Below are 16,034 nucleotides of genomic sequence, written 5' to 3' on the forward strand. Positions count from 1 at the left end.
ACTGCCATCTGAACAACCAGTCAGTAAATATACTAATAACTCTCACAAACGTTTTCCGGTTCATTTCAAATCAGTCTAAAGTAAAAATGACTCGCAATTCAGCGATTCGAGATAGCAGCGAGGGAGTCGCTATCTGACTGAATCTGATTCAAACACACCTACCGGTAACTCCCCAGCGTAGTCAATCTTTTTGACTGATTCATTAAAAAGAACCGATTCATTTGTTCACGAATCGGATACTGAGTGCTCGCGCTGTGTGTGGAGCAAACAATATGGCTCGCAAAGTATAACGCTACTACAGGCGATGATATATGATGAAATTGCATTATTTACGCAAAGTTTCCTAATTTATTTTTAAATAAGTGTGGCAAATGTGCATATTTTGTTGCATTTTTGAACAATTAGTTGCAGTCTTGAGGCCTGCAGTGTGTTACAGTGTGATATATTATAGAAACGTTAAGGCTGATAGACAAAGTTGTTAATGTAAACAATCTCACAGTGCTGCCAGATACACACACACACACACACGCACAGAGAGAGAGAGAGAGAGAGAGAGAGAGAGCATAAAAACATTTCTGGCCCTAATGTTTAGAAACTGTATTGGTTGGAATATGAAGGGACTTGTCAGATTTGGTTGCATTTGCGCAATGATTTGGCAATAGCACAGACCTTTTCACAGCAATTTTCTACATCAGGAGGACAATGACAAGTTCCTATATGACTCCCTTCATCTTCTGCAGAGAGAAAAGTGTTCATTGTCCAACATATGTCAGTGACTACTCTCTGAGGAGACCATTTGGAAGATAAGGCAGATAACTCAGGCATGCAGTGCAGCAACCTTACTCTTTAAAAATGAAACACAGGTCCAAAACACTATTGCTGTCACTACTACCATAATTCTCTCTCTCTCGAGGTGTGTAAATAATGTCATCACACAGTTGGTAGGAGTAACCAGTGGGGCCAGTGTTATGTGTTGTTCTTGAAGTCACTGCATGAGTCTTGGGTACCATAAAAGTCACTGTAAAGTTCACGTTCTCCTGCCTCGGGCTGAAGCTTATATTAAATGTAGCAGGTTTGTCTCACTCAGTAGGGCAAAGTTGGCAGAGAGATTTATTTTAGTGCACTGCTGAAATAGCTGGACATCAATTCAAGGGTGCAATATAAATCTATTAGAGCCAAACTCCACATAAATATTTCCGGTCAAAACTGTTTTTTCTTACACCTACGGTGCACATTAATCCCCTCTGTGGATATGAGCTTATGTTCCTGACCTTGATGTTAATAACAGTGAACCATGTTTTTTAGGTAGAATGTAATTATGAATAATTTAGATTTTTCTAGAAAAAAAAATGGTCTGCTTTAAAAAAAAAAAAAAATTCTGCTTCACAACTTTTGGGGAGATTGTTCATTCATATTTTAACAGGATTTCTATCTTCATGAGCTAATAATATATGTATGGCAGCACAAAAAATTGTCAGATAGAGATTTATAGGGCTAATTCACTTCGGCTACTTATACTTTTTAGTCCAGTAAATATTTCTTAGAGCACTTTTTTAAATGAAAGTTTATATTTATTAGACTATTCTTAGCAAAATATAAACAGTAAAAAGTTCTGAAGGACAAATGATTCGATTTAAAAGCTGAAGTGTAAAGTTGTTTTGGCCAACAAAATGCTAATTGATTATGTAAATGAGGTGTTGCATTTGTATAATTTTACTTTTGACGTACAATCTTTAATTTACGGAGATATTCCCCTTGAGAGAACTTGCTTGTGTAACAATTCCCACTCTGTCCTGTATGGTTTTTGACATTTCCTCCAAGTTAATAAGATTATATAACGGAAGAAGATCTTAGTTGAGAGATTTTCTGATGGTTATCTAGTTAGATTTTGCGACATTATAATTTTGCAGGCCTCCATTACAGTATGATGAGGCCTACCACAAGTCTGTACCTGGATGCCGAAGCTTTTACTTCACAGCACCACTGCTTTCAAAACAGTGTGAGTAAAGAGTTCACATCTGTTACATGAATTAACAGAGCTGGCTACCCCTGCCACCACCATCTGCCCAACACCCTTGGTTAAATGAGCTGAAAACTGTTTTAAAAGGCTGCCTCCTGGTGTTTTCTGCCGCAAGCGCAAAATACAGCAATCTCACACCAAACAACAGATTAGAAACATTCTGTCAGCTGCCATTCCAGATATGTGTTGTTTATAAGTCTGAAGTTAGGGGTTTGTAACTTTTTAAAATGTTTTTGAAAGAAGTCTCTTATGCTCACCAAGGCTATAATACTGCAAATTTGATGTTTAATTACTCACCCTCATGTTTTTCCAAACCCTTAAGACTGTTTTTCTTCAGAACACAAATTAAGGTTTTTTTTATAAAAATCCGAGAGCTCTCTGACCCTCCATAGACAGCAATGCAACTGACACGTTCAAGGCCCAGAAAGGTAGTATGGTCATCGTTATAATAGTCCATGTGCCATCAGTGGTTCAATCTTAATTTTATGAAGCTACAAGAATACTTTTTGTGTGCAAAGAAAAATGTGTTTACTACCTTTCTAGGCCTTGAATGTGGTTGTTGTGTTGCTGTCTATGCAGGGGGATAAAGCTCTCGGATTTCATTAAGGTCTTACGGATGGTGTAGTTTGTCGCTATGAATGCTAAGTAGTTCATCAGCTGGGGTGATATGTAGCCAACACAGCCATCCTGACAGGAACAGTCTCTGGTGAGGATGGCGATGGCATGCCAGTCGTAACATGCTGGGAAATCACTCTTTATTAACGGGGATCAACTGATTTGAGTCGTTGGATGCCACAGTTCTCAATGTACTGCAGTTAACACTAGCCCTTATTTACATTTTGAAACTCAGCTGGCACCTCCAACTCATATAGCCTAAGGGTACTCTGCCATGAAAATTTTATCTAATGCCAAGAACTTTGGGAATTGGCAAGGAAACAGGTGCTTTCTTCCACAGCTGCCCTCTGCATAATCAGAGCTCTAGTGTGGGTCTCATTCATATGAATGGAGAGACTGACATTCTTCTGATTGGAATTTTGCTTAGGCCTCATAGACATGCCGGCTGAATGCCTGAAGTGTCACACATGACACTGCCAACACATGCCTGTGTCGCTGGTTGTGTTCTGGTACTTTGGCAGATGGGGAATGATTTTATTATCCACAGGCCTCCAAATATTAGTTATTTAAATTGTAACATTTATGGAAGTCCACAGCTTTACAAAAAAACAAAAAAAAAACAACAGACCATAGCCAAGAAAAATAAAGGAGGTGTTAAGATTTGTTGAAGTCCTTAAGGAGGATTTACTGATTTACTGAGTGGCAGATGTTTTCTCCATTTACTGAATGCAATCTCTGCGGAAAATGCGCAGAAAGGGCAGCATACAAACTAAAAATAGTCTCCCAATTTCCACCTCCACCCCCATGCTTAAACTTTCACCTGAGGAAAAAACGAAGGCTTGGAAATCTTGGATGTTTTTCCATTTTTTAATGTCTGTTGTTCAGAGAATGTTGTCACTGTAACTTCAAAAGACCTCAAGCACGTTTGTTATCGTTTATATCTTGGACGGAATCGTGCTTTTCCCTAGATACATGGCCTCAAATTGATAACAGATTGCTTGGGATCTTGTTCTGTGCTGAGGGAAGGCACTGTGTTTTCTTTTTCTTTTTTGGTGGGGGCCTTAGTAAATGCTTGGGACACTGTAATTTTTGTTTGAATGAGCAATGAACCTCTACCCTGGGACAAGATTGAAAAATTTGAATATACACATATTTAAACTTTAAAGCAGTAGTTTACCCAAAAATGAAAATTCTGTCATTAGTTTCAAACCCTACACATTTTCGAAACATAAATTGATATTTTTGATGACATCCGAGAGCATTCTGACCCTGCATAGACAGCAATGCAACTGACACATAAGGCCCAGAAAGGTAGTAAGCAGTGGTGTGCGGTGGTGTTTTAAAATGAGGAGGCAGTTATATATATATACAGTATATATATATTTGTGTGTGTGTGTGTGTGTGTGTGTGTGTGTGTATATAAAATTCATGTTCATGTAACACTTAATGTTGTCACCTTTTCTTGGTTTAATAAACATTACATTAAAAAAGAGAGAACAGATATAATTCTATTTTGTATTTGATTAACATTATTTTAATTTTATTTAATATTTGACTAATTATACATTTAATAGTGTTTTTATGCATTTTTACATTTATTCCAAAATAATAAGTAAAGGCAGAAACAATTAAAAAAATACTTTGAAAACACTTTACAATAAGGTTTCAATAGTAAGTTTTTTTACTTCTTTATTAAACATGAACAATACTACTAATGCATTTATTAATCTTAGTTAGATGCTATTTACGTTAATTGAAAATAGTATTTAACAGTATAATATAAACAGTATTATCTTAGTAATGCTATTTACACTAAGAGTTGGATTTGAACCTGGGTCTATCGCGACCAGGCAGGTGCTTTACCATCTAGGCCACTGAACCTGTTCAAATATCATATTATGTATAATCATATTCATATCACATGTTGGTGGGCGATGAAGTGGGCTATTTGCACTTAGTTTTGCACCATTTTTTATTTATGAACTGATGTTCAGATGTTCTTTATAATAGTTTAAACTATTAAACTATCTCTTAACATACAAGAACCAAGGTTTTTTTATGGTACTTTTTGGATTTTAACAGCTCCTGGTTGCCATTTACCTTCACTGTATGGAAAAGAGCAGCATGAACATAAACATCTCCGTTTATGTCCCATGGAAGAAAGAAATTGATTTTTCATTTCTGACACTGTGTTTTTCTGACAGACATTTTTGACTGTCATTATTTTGAGTTATAATGAGTTCTTTTCCATAATACATAATGTTCCGTGGCTCCTAGAGATGAGCTGTTTTGACAGACGGGCTCTGTTCTTCTGAGGGATGGCAAAGTGACAGCCTCTATAGCAGGAATTGGCAAAAGATGAAAAAAAAGGATCAAGAGAAAGGCAATGTACTGGTTTTAATAAAATGCTGGTATCTGCCAAGAAAGACTGACAGAGGAATCATATTATTGCTTGTTTGATGGCTGTCAGCAAAATACTTTTTATAGCCCCTCTGCAAAGGTCTTAAGTAAAACGCCTTGAAGAGGCATATCTAACATCAACAGCACTGGCTTCTAAGGAATTTGGTGATGTATTAGTGTAAGATTTCATTTTGCATGAAGAAAACCTCATTTGAAGACATTCACACATTTATACTACTCCGTTGTATATATTTATTTTATAAAAATAAAAAGTTTGGAGATGGTGTTGAGTAGTGATGCACCGAAATGAAAATTCTGCGCCGAAACCGAAACCGAAAATTTAGGATGCACTTGGCCGAAAACCGAAACTGAAGCCGAAAATGGCTTCTTTTAAAAACGTATATATATATTGCTTGGATTTAATGGATCTGAATTGAAAAATCACAATATAATAATCAAACTTTTATTAACAGTTACATAACAAAACATAAAATATTTTTTACAATAAATATAAATAATAATTATTCTTCAAGTTTTATGTTCCATCAAATAAAATAGTTTTTTAAAAATTGTGCAAAAAAATCCACAATTTTGGAGATTTTTGCAGAACAAATGTTACATATTGCAACTTTGGTGTCCTCTCGTATAGGGCTGTCACTTTTGTGAAAAAAAAAATCCTGTTCGATTTTTGAGACATAGGCAAAGTGTTCAATGAATCGTTAGTAAATTGCCTATATTTGGCGTTGATCCGTTTTTCAACGCTAAATATAGGCAAATCCACCTACAACTAAACAGGCATTAGGGCGAACGTAAAGAGGGCGCTTGAGACGCGCACAAGTCAGCAATGTGGACTGCCATAAAATCAATGAAAAACATTACTGAAGGCTACATTGATATTATGCACTAATAGGCTCTGTGTGTGTGTGTGTGTGTGTGTGTGTGTGTGTGTGTGTGTGTGTGTGTGTGTGTGTGTGTGTGTGTCAGAACCTGCAGTTGCTGTGTGACGCGCGTTCGCTGCGAGCGTATAGTGGCGAGCTGGACGCGCTCCGAGAGAAGGCCGTTAAAATCGATTCCCTGTTTTCGTTTTCGAAACTTGTGTTGGTTGGTCCGATCGATTGTGCAGCATTTGTGACAAGCTTTTTTTGATTGTGATAGCCCTTTGACATGCTTAATCTTTGATAGGCAGACGCGTGATAACAGCTCGACCGTGAGTGAAACCTAAGCGCTTGCGCACGGATGGGAGGGGCGGGTGACATTCATTTTCGGTTTACTTTTTCGGATGTTTTTTTTATTTCGGCCCGAAACCGATAATGCCAAAGTGCCGAAATTTCGGTGCACCCCTAGTGTTGAGTATTACTAACTAGATGTAGAAGTGTTGCTAATGTAGCTACATTTTTCATTGTGCAAATAGTTATGCAGTTTTTGTGATAATCTAGCATTCCTGCCAACAAGCTAATTTCCCCCAACAGTTTATGTGATAAATCTTAAATCTTAAAAAAAATGTTACGTTTCTCACTAATAAATACAACACAACTGACCTCATTGCATATCTGTTAGTGTATTCTCCACCTTCTTCATCAGTTGTTTTTTCCGTTGTTTTCACCTATGTAGAGCTTGAAAGCAGCAGCTCAACTTTAAGTCTTGCCACCTATGGATCCACCAAATAGTTTGGTCAATTCTAGTTCACATCTACTCTATAGACGACACGTTCAGTTAGCTACTTTTTAGTTAACAACTACTTGACAGCTACTTTAAATCACAAGTAGTTTGTACCTCAGGAAGCTATAGTTTCAAGTAGCCTTCCAACATTGCTTCCAACATTGCTCTTAAGTGCAAGCCATTTTATGCCAAGTCTTTTATCATTCCCTTCAGCACTAACTGGGATTTTTGGGATCCAACTAAATGTACCATTGGGTCTGACAATCTGACTAGTGTGTGTTGGCCAGCCTTGAGCACTGCAAACGTAATGCTGTTTGTAATGTGAAATACAAACAAGGGACAGCAGTGAGGCATGACAAGTATGTGTTTCTGTTGGAGGGAGCCCCTCACAAGAAAATACAAAGGAAAGAAGAAAAGAAAGAGAAGTCTAGGCAGAACCATGTCTAGAAGGAGATCTCAGCTGGGCCCGGCACAAGACTAATGTTTTGATATATGGGCTGCACCAATGCCAGGCCTCCACCGATAGTCCCCTGACAGGTCACTCTCTCGCTTTCATTCCTCTGGCTCTCTTCTTTGTAACGCCAGAAAGTGTTTGCTCAGGTGGATGGTGACACAGTTAGAAGTAAAGCATGCTCCACCATCTCCCTGTGCGCAGCCAAAAGTTGTGTCACGCAGAGAAGGTAAGCTCCCGGCCCCTCCACACAGTGGGTGGGAGAGAAGCAGGAAGCTGCAACACAAATACAGGCCAGATAGATGGTGAAAGATGAGGGAGAGACGAGGTGTGAAAGGAGAAAGAGAGTGAGGAAAGAGGAGGAAATAAGCAGGAGGTGAAAAGATGGAGAGTATGTATACACCCTAAAAAGTTGAAAATGAGGGGGACGAAAAACGAGAGTTGGGCGACCACCCGTTTAGACAATGAGCGCGGGGGCCAGGTTATGGATTTTAAAGTTTATGGTCTGTGGAGCTCGCCTTGAAACGGCGCAGTTCTCCGTTTATTTTATCATGCCATGCCGTCTCAGAACCTCTGTCAGGAATTCTCATTTCGTGAAGACTAATCACAGTCTAAACACGACATCTGAGTCAATAGGCAACCCCACTGTATTGTTTACTTTTGCTTCCAAACAATCCCGACATCAGTCTGACATGGAATTTTGCCCCTGGGCTGTTTATTTTTTCAGAATAAAAAAAAAAAAGGGAAATCAGATTGATGTTTTTGAACACAAATTTGATGCATTTAATTTGGGGTTTGAGTTATATTAAAGGATGTTATATAATGTTATATTTCCTTCCTATATGCCATTAGAAACCTGTATTTTGTCCTCTGAAGCATGTATATATAATAATTATACAGCTTGTGCCAAACTCCAAAAAGCATCATTTTGGCATTTTGAACCAAACGTTCTCCATAGAACTTGTGCGCTTCAATAACTTTGTGTGAAGAACAGGCCAGTTTATAACTTTTATGGTATACAATTTCAGATAAACTCAAAACAAATCCATGTAGTTCTGATAAGCAGCATGAATTGATAAATGTAAAATGATTGCAATGAAAAGCATCCAGAAAGGACTATTCTTGATCAGTATGACCAGGTATGTTGGCACAGGAATATATATCTACAGTTTTAATGATAAAGGTTCTTTATTGGCATCTACAAGCTTTTCCACAGAAGGTTCTTTTGTGGGAAATGGTTCTTTAGATTAATATAAATGTCCTTCACGCTAAAGAAAAAAATACGTTTTTTTTTTTTTTTTTTTTTTTGAAGAACAGTTTACTGAAAGGTTTTTAAAGTAACCCAAAATCAAGGTTCTCTTTTTGGATTTCTTTTTACAATTTTTTTTTATATTTTATTGTGAACAAAAGCCTCACTAATGCACTCCCTTTATTAGCAAAACCATTAGCGTAAGATGTATCTCCTAAACATGTATGGCAAATAAAAATATGCAACAGCGAGTTAAAAAAAGGAGCATTAAATTATCAGTTGGTTTAATTTTAGAAACATACTCGGCATGCATTTGCATTCAAATGCATACTTCCAAATGTCCAAGAACCAAAGAATTAAGGTGATGCGAAAGAAAAAACATTCTTCATTTCATCAGCTGTTAATGATGCCAATGGGGCATGATGAGCTTCCAGATCTTTGTTCAGCAAACCCAACTAATTACTCAGCTGTAACTAATGAGCTCTGATTAGCACATCCTGATGATATGACAGATCGATAACACACATGACTGATAGTAAACAGCACACTCAAAAACTCTCACAAAACTCGCTGTGAAACATAACAGACCTGGAGATGTGTTTAGATGTTCCTAAATGACACTTGCCCAAAGTTAGTGTTGATTTACAAGATGACGGTATATTTTAACAGCAGTTCCCTCTGAGGTGTAATGGGTTGTATGAAAAAGCAGAGGCAGGAAATGAAGGCTGCTATCAGTGAGAACGCCTCACATCTGGATGCAATTATTTGCCCTCGTTCTTTTTGGCAAGTGATAAAAGATCGAGCCCTGCAGCTCTGACATAATTTTTTCAAGACTAAAACAATGCTCAGAAAAACTGTACAGTAATTCAAGATACGTTGGCAGCATGACAAAATAAAAGTAAAATGATTGTAATATATTTTAATGTTGGGTGCTTTAAGAGGGGGTCTGTTATTGAAATCTTTAATCGGTATGACCTGGGGTGTTGGGTGAAGACTATACGTTTGAATATGCATCATATTAGTGAATTTATGGCAATATATGCTCTAAATATGAAAAATTGTTACACCTTAAATCTATTTTGCCTTAAACCTTGAATCCAAGCAATATTACAAAAATAAAATAAATTAGGGAAACACTTTATTTTAGGGTCTCTTAACTAGTTTCATATTAGCATGCATATTACTAGAATGTTAGCCATTTATTAGTACTAATAAAGCACATATTAATACTTTATTCTACATGACCTTATTCTACGTTCCTAATCCTACCTAATACCTAAATTTAATAACTACCTTACTAACTATTAATAAGCAGCAAATTAGAAATTTATTGAGGGAAAAGGTGTAGTTAGTGAATAATTGTTCCCTATTCTAAAGTATTACCAAATGAGTTTAGAGTTGAAACTTTAAATTTGATTTATATATATATATATATATATATATATATATATATGTATGTGTACCTTTGCTGAGTACAAAATTAAAGCAAATTTCAACATAGTATTGTTAAAAAACATATGCATTTCGTTTTCTTAGTTTATATTTTAATGAACTACTTCATATGCATTCCTTTTAAAGACGACTTTTGTAATTTTAATGGGTCCTAAAACTGAATGTTAGATCTTAAATATAGACTGAAATATTTTTGAGTGCAGTTTGCATGCCTTTAAGTTGAGGTTTGCAGACTTTTCTTGCTAGCTATAAATTGCTAAATTATGCAACAAAGAGGTATAAATATAAAAGTTAGGGCAGGGATCATGGAGTATGAACTCATACTGAATCTGTGAGCAACAGAAAATTCCTCCAAATTTCTTGCGACATGCTGGAAAAATGGCAGTGTTAGATGGGTTTGTACAGACTGGAGGGTGAGGTGGACTGGAGTGAAGGCGACTGACCTTGGTGATTACATCTCATATTATTGTTCCTGTCATCTGTTTTCATTGGCCTCAGGGATGGTAGCCATGGCAACGGCACATAGCAGGCCAATCGGCGGTGACCCCGCCGTCCTTTGCATTTCCTGGTGTGCCCATGATGAAGGGAGGCTCTTCCAGGGGCAAGGATCTCCATGATGAGGCCAGGTCTCTATTTCGGCTGCAGCGCTGTTCAATCACTACAGAGCTCCTGCCTGATTAGACTTACATTGTTTAAATTCTGTGACGGAGCTGCTTAATTGTATGATTACCTAAATTGGCCTACGGGACCCCACCACACCCGGGTGTCACTCAGAGATGGAGAGGGGTCCTGTCAGGGCCCATGACTTGGGCCTCTGCTTGATGTGCTGTTTGATGATGCTGGCCAGAGAGCATGACCAGTCTGTATTATTTCTGGGATGATGTTTCTCTGAACCCAGATTTGAATAATTCAGATTTTGCTTGTGCAGGTGGTGTGTTGATACCTTAAGGTAAATATCTTGGCACAGCTCAGGCACTTGCTGTTTTTATGTCCAGTACTTACTGCATTGCCAGCCTTTTGATAAAGTAATATTTTTGATGTAATTGTTTCATTGCTCTCTCTCTCTCTCTCTCTCTCTCTCTCTCTCTCTGTGTGTGTGTGTGTGTGTTTGTGTGAACAAAGAAACATTGTAGTATGTGGGTAAGTGATAAATAGTGTGTCTATAATAATGAAAACGAAAATGTTCTAGTTTAAAACACCTGTGCCAAGAAACACTCTCTGTATTCATGTTGGTTTATTCAGTTTTGGGGGGAAATGTAATACTTTAATACAATTTTCAAGAAAAGTTTCAGCTGAATGATTTGTAAAATGCACTACGGTGTGACCATCAAGTAAAAAGTAATAACATATTTGCCAACTTCAGTTATGTCATTTCACATCTTAGTAATCATTAATTTAGTAAAAATGTAATTAAATTAAATATATTTTTAAGGCATTTTTCAAATATGAATGATTCATTCATACATATGATATTTTTAATAAGAAGAAATATTAAAATACTATACTGAAATGTTTTCCCCAGATATTGTCAGTCTTTTATTGAGGGTTTTCCCCCATTATGAGACCGAAACAATTGACCTGGAACCATAATTACATTTTTGTAACAATAGATTATATCATACCGTCTACTACCACTTTAGCGATATATCATACCATCTATTGTTTACTCATCAGATACACTATTAATGCAAATAAAATTCTTACTGAGACCAAAGCAGTGAGAATAGCATGGGTGGAAAATCACACTGTAAGTCATAGTGGTGTTACGTAACTACTGGGTGGAAACTTTGAACTGTCATATTATATTATCGGACTGATCGATTTGTGTAGGGACTGCATTCCTTACACTGATACTCTTGATGCATGAACTGGGAGCCATTACGGTGACTTTAGGAATGAAACCAAGAAGGTCTGCTAATTTTCACCTAATCAGAAGAAAAAGGGTTGAATTAATTTATGAAACAACTGGGGAAAGATAGGCAGTAAACATTTGTTTGTGTATAAAACATATACAGAATATAATGTATTAAAATAAATGTATGTGCACTAGTATAAGCACCAGATGTCAAAAGTCGAAAAGATAAACTGTCTACTTCGCCGAGCGAAATAAATCGCACGAAAACCGAACCCTTGTTTCCTGTCGGGGATGGGGGCAAAAAAGAGTAAGCATTATTTACAAAAGCGCACAAATATTTGATCACCCCAGGCAGGGGGTCTGAGTGTTGTAATGACCCAGTCGGCAGGCTGCAGTCTGTTTATGAACACAGTATTGAAATGCCATTGAGCCCCCTGGGTCAGACTTTGAAATGAAACAGATAAGATAATTGGCCCTAATAGAATCCAGAAAGCTGGTGCAGCAAGGCTTTCCCCAGGACCTTTCTCACTTTTTTGGTTTTCCTTTTATTATTTTTTCTGTTCCTCTTGAGTATGCGTTTGTGAGGCGTGTGGAAGTCGCTTCTTAATTTAAACCAGGCCCGGTTCTTCCAGACCCTGGAGTCTGCAGCTCGCAGACCTTTTGAAGTCGCGAAAGTGTTCGGAGCGCAGTTGGCCTTCTAATTTGGTTGCCGTGGTTACTCTAATTTGTGCACTTTAATGCTGACTTTATTATGAAGGAAAGCAGCAATTATATGCGCCTTGGGCATTTGCGTGGTTTTGGGCCCGGTGTCAAAGGTCACCCCCGTTTAATCTGAGATTTTGAAAGCTGCCATTGCCAAATCGCATCCGTCACAGAAGCAAAAGCAACTGTACTTGTCCAAAACGCTTGATTGTGATCAGGCAACTACTTTTAAAAGATGCAAAGGTTCATGGGAATGAAGTGGATATAGTCCAAGGGTTTTTTTCCTTCCTCAGGTGGAAGTTTTAGCATGGATGTGTGGGTGGAGAAAGGAACTGCGGAGCAATGTATGCAACAAAACGTTCACTAAACACAACTATTGTAGATGTGGCACTCATTATTTTGTCATATATGTTAAATAATTCCAAAATGCATAAAATAAAATTGTATTTTTGGAGGACATAAACTGAAAATATCATGGTATACTGATACTGTTCTAATATCAGAATGAAAAAATGCTTCATTAATAGAATTAAATTCTAAAAAAAGCTTAAGGTTTAAATTATTTATTGTTGTTTGCATATTATTTTATATTAAAATATAAAAAAACATTTCTAGGTCTTTATATCAGAATAAAAAGATAAATTCTTAAACCTTGACTTTAACTTTTATTGTTCTATCTTAGAGCAAAATTAACAAAACTGAGTTACTGCTTATTCAAATTTTTGTTCGTAAAATCAAATTGTTCAATCAACATGCAGAAACATGGAAAAGAAAACAGGAAATTATATCATAAAGAGAACACCTGCAGATCCTTAAGACTGTCGACATCAATACGATAATTCGATCTTTTCAGGCAAGCTTAGTCCAGGTTGTAATGTCATGTGGTGCAACTCCCCCAAAACTTAATAATTTTGAATAAATAGTTCATGAAATTTCTCAATTTGTATTTAAAAAACGGAAAAACCCTCATTTAATATATATATATATGGGTGTGTGTGTGTGTGTGTGTGTGTGTGTGTGTATATTTAATATATATATATATATATATATATATATATATATATACATACATATATATATACAGTACAGACCAAAAGTTTGGACACACCTTCTCATTCAAAGAGTTTTCTTTATTTTCATGACTATGAAAATTGTAGATTCACACTGAAGGCATCAAAACTATGAATTAACACATGTGGAATTATAAATGGAATTATATACATAACAAAAAGGTGTGAAACAACTGAAAATATGTCATATTCTAGGTTCTTTTGCTTTGATTACTGCTTTGCACACTCTTGGCATTCTCTTGATGAGCTTCAAGAGGTAGTCACCTTAAATGGTCTTCCAACAGTCTTGAAGAAGTTCCCCGAGAGATGCTTAGCACTTGTTGGCCCTTTTGCCTTCTGTCTGCGGTCCAGCTCACCCCTAAACCATCTCGATTGGGTTTAGGTCCGGTGACTGTGGAGGCCAGGTCATCTGGCGCAGCACCCCATCACTCTCCTTCTTGGTCAAATAGCCCTTGATGCCTTCAGTGTGACTCTACAATTTTATAGTCATGAAAATAAAGAAAACTCTTTGAATGAGAAGGTGTGTCCAAACTTTTGGTCTGTACTGTATATATATATATATAATATATATATATATATATATATATATATATATATATATATATATACATTTTTTTTAAATAATGATTTCTTGAAAAGATTTCTTGAAAATGTTGTAAAATCTTACCCAATAACTGCCTGAATGTTATGATTGTTTTGGCTTAGCACTGAAGTACATATTTATCTTAAAATCTTAACTGCTAGATAATTGCATATAAAAGCAGCTGCAGCTTCATTGTGCAATATATGCATTATTCTCTGAAATCAATGCTTTCTTTATATATCTTTCCAATCTAAGCTCATGATTTAAATATAACTCTTCAATCAATCCTTGTACACATCATGCAGCTTTAAATTGTTAGTGCAATGGCGAGGAAGGAGGATGGAATGGCATATTGGAATGGAGTTTTCCTTCAAGGCTGGTAGTTTGCACTCATCCACAGCCCATGAAGAGTTAATGTGGTGTGTCGCAGGGAAAGGCAGTAATTACTGTCCCATGCCACTGCGCAGTTCAGATCGCTCCACACTGGGGCGCAGACCACACTTTACGTGAATGTCCACATTCTTGGGCAGGTTAATCAACACGATCAATGGTGCCAGACAGTTGAGCTTCAAAACAGCGTTACGTTCTGCCATGCCTCTTCTACCCAGTTTCCCCACAGCATAGTTTTATCTTATCGGACATGTGGTATGTGCAGTCGAAAAATAGTTAGGCTTTCAGGCAGATTTAACATGTTGATTTCAGGCACAAAGGCGTAATGAGCTGCTGTTGACCTAATGCATCTGCTTTGTTCTCAGTCACTTATGCAATTCTCACAATTTTTGAGGACTGTTCATGTGTTGACAACACTGTGATCAACAACCTTTCATCACTCTTCATTTAAAAAAAATATTGGTTCCAAAAAGGGGGTTTTCATAGTGATTCCATAGTGGTTCCCAATATAACATTTTAGTGAAAAGTTCTTTAAATATATATATTTTTCTTACCGTGAAGAATATCTAAAAAAAAACTTTTTTCCAGTATGAAGAACCTCTAGTGGTTCTTTGGATGTTAAAGTTTCTTTATGAAACCACTGATGCTAATAAAGAACTTTTCTTTTTAAGATTGTACATTCACAGACTGTAGTCTGTGTATGCATTTAAATATTCAAGATAATTAATAATGGAATAGTTTATGGAATATTACGGGTTCAATGCAGTTTGTGGCATAGTATTGATTACCACCAAAAATAAATTGCTCTTTTCTTTCATTTTTCTGTAATATTGAATCAAGGTGACAGGTTGAAATCAATTGACACTTATAATTTCATAAAAGCACTCATTAATTTATTGTTAAAACTTTCAAATTTTGTTATTTTAAGCATTAAGTTAATAATGAAGCAATAGTTTTAGGAGAGTACGAGAACAAGAATTTTTAGTTAATTCTTTTTTTATTAAGCAATGAATAATTCAATTGCTTCACAGTGACAGTAAAGACATTCATATATTAATGCTTCTAAATATTTATATATTCACATAAATGCTGTTTCTGTTCCTCAAAAATATCATTTTCCATGAATATATGAAACTGTTTGCATTTTTTTTTATGCCAGTAAAGAATGTGACAGTGTTTACATGTGCCAAATACAGAATCCAATGAACCAAACATTTAACATATAAATACAAAACATAGGTTAAGTAAAGAAAGTGATAATATTTACGTGTGCTAAATATAGAATCACTTTGACAAACAAAAATATATATACTGATAGCCAACATTACACAACACACCTGTACTTGCTGGATGGTAATGAGAGAAGGTGATGGAGAAATTTGGATGTGACATCCCATAGTGACGGATCATGTTTCAATTATCTTTTCCCAAAATTTTTTAATTGGGGTACAATACCAAAGGGTGTGAAAATATGTGTCTGGGTATGTGCTGGGTATTTTGGGTGCAATGTGAACATGTTTCTGAAGTGAATCCATTTTTTAACAATTTCTGTCCAGTTAAGTTAAATCTGTGGAGTACCTTATACAGG

The 16,034-nt window shown here is 36.3% G+C and overlaps 1 long non-coding RNA gene across 1 annotated transcript in view; it reads left to right on the forward strand.

Moving 5' to 3' along the window:
- The first annotated feature begins 272 nt into the window (after nt 1–272).
- LOC132157710 (uncharacterized) overlaps nt 273–16,034 on the forward strand; it is a 42,528-nt gene continuing 26,766 nt past the window's right edge. Inside the window, exon 1 of the long non-coding RNA XR_009437596.1 lies at nt 273–284. This is a non-coding gene — a long non-coding RNA (uncharacterized LOC132157710). The remainder of the gene's footprint in view (nt 285–16,034) is intronic.

Source organism: Carassius carassius, chromosome 15, assembly GCF_963082965.1.
Source record: "Carassius carassius chromosome 15, fCarCar2.1, whole genome shotgun sequence".
In the NCBI taxonomy this organism is placed as follows: Eukaryota; Metazoa; Chordata; class Actinopteri; order Cypriniformes; family Cyprinidae; genus Carassius; species Carassius carassius.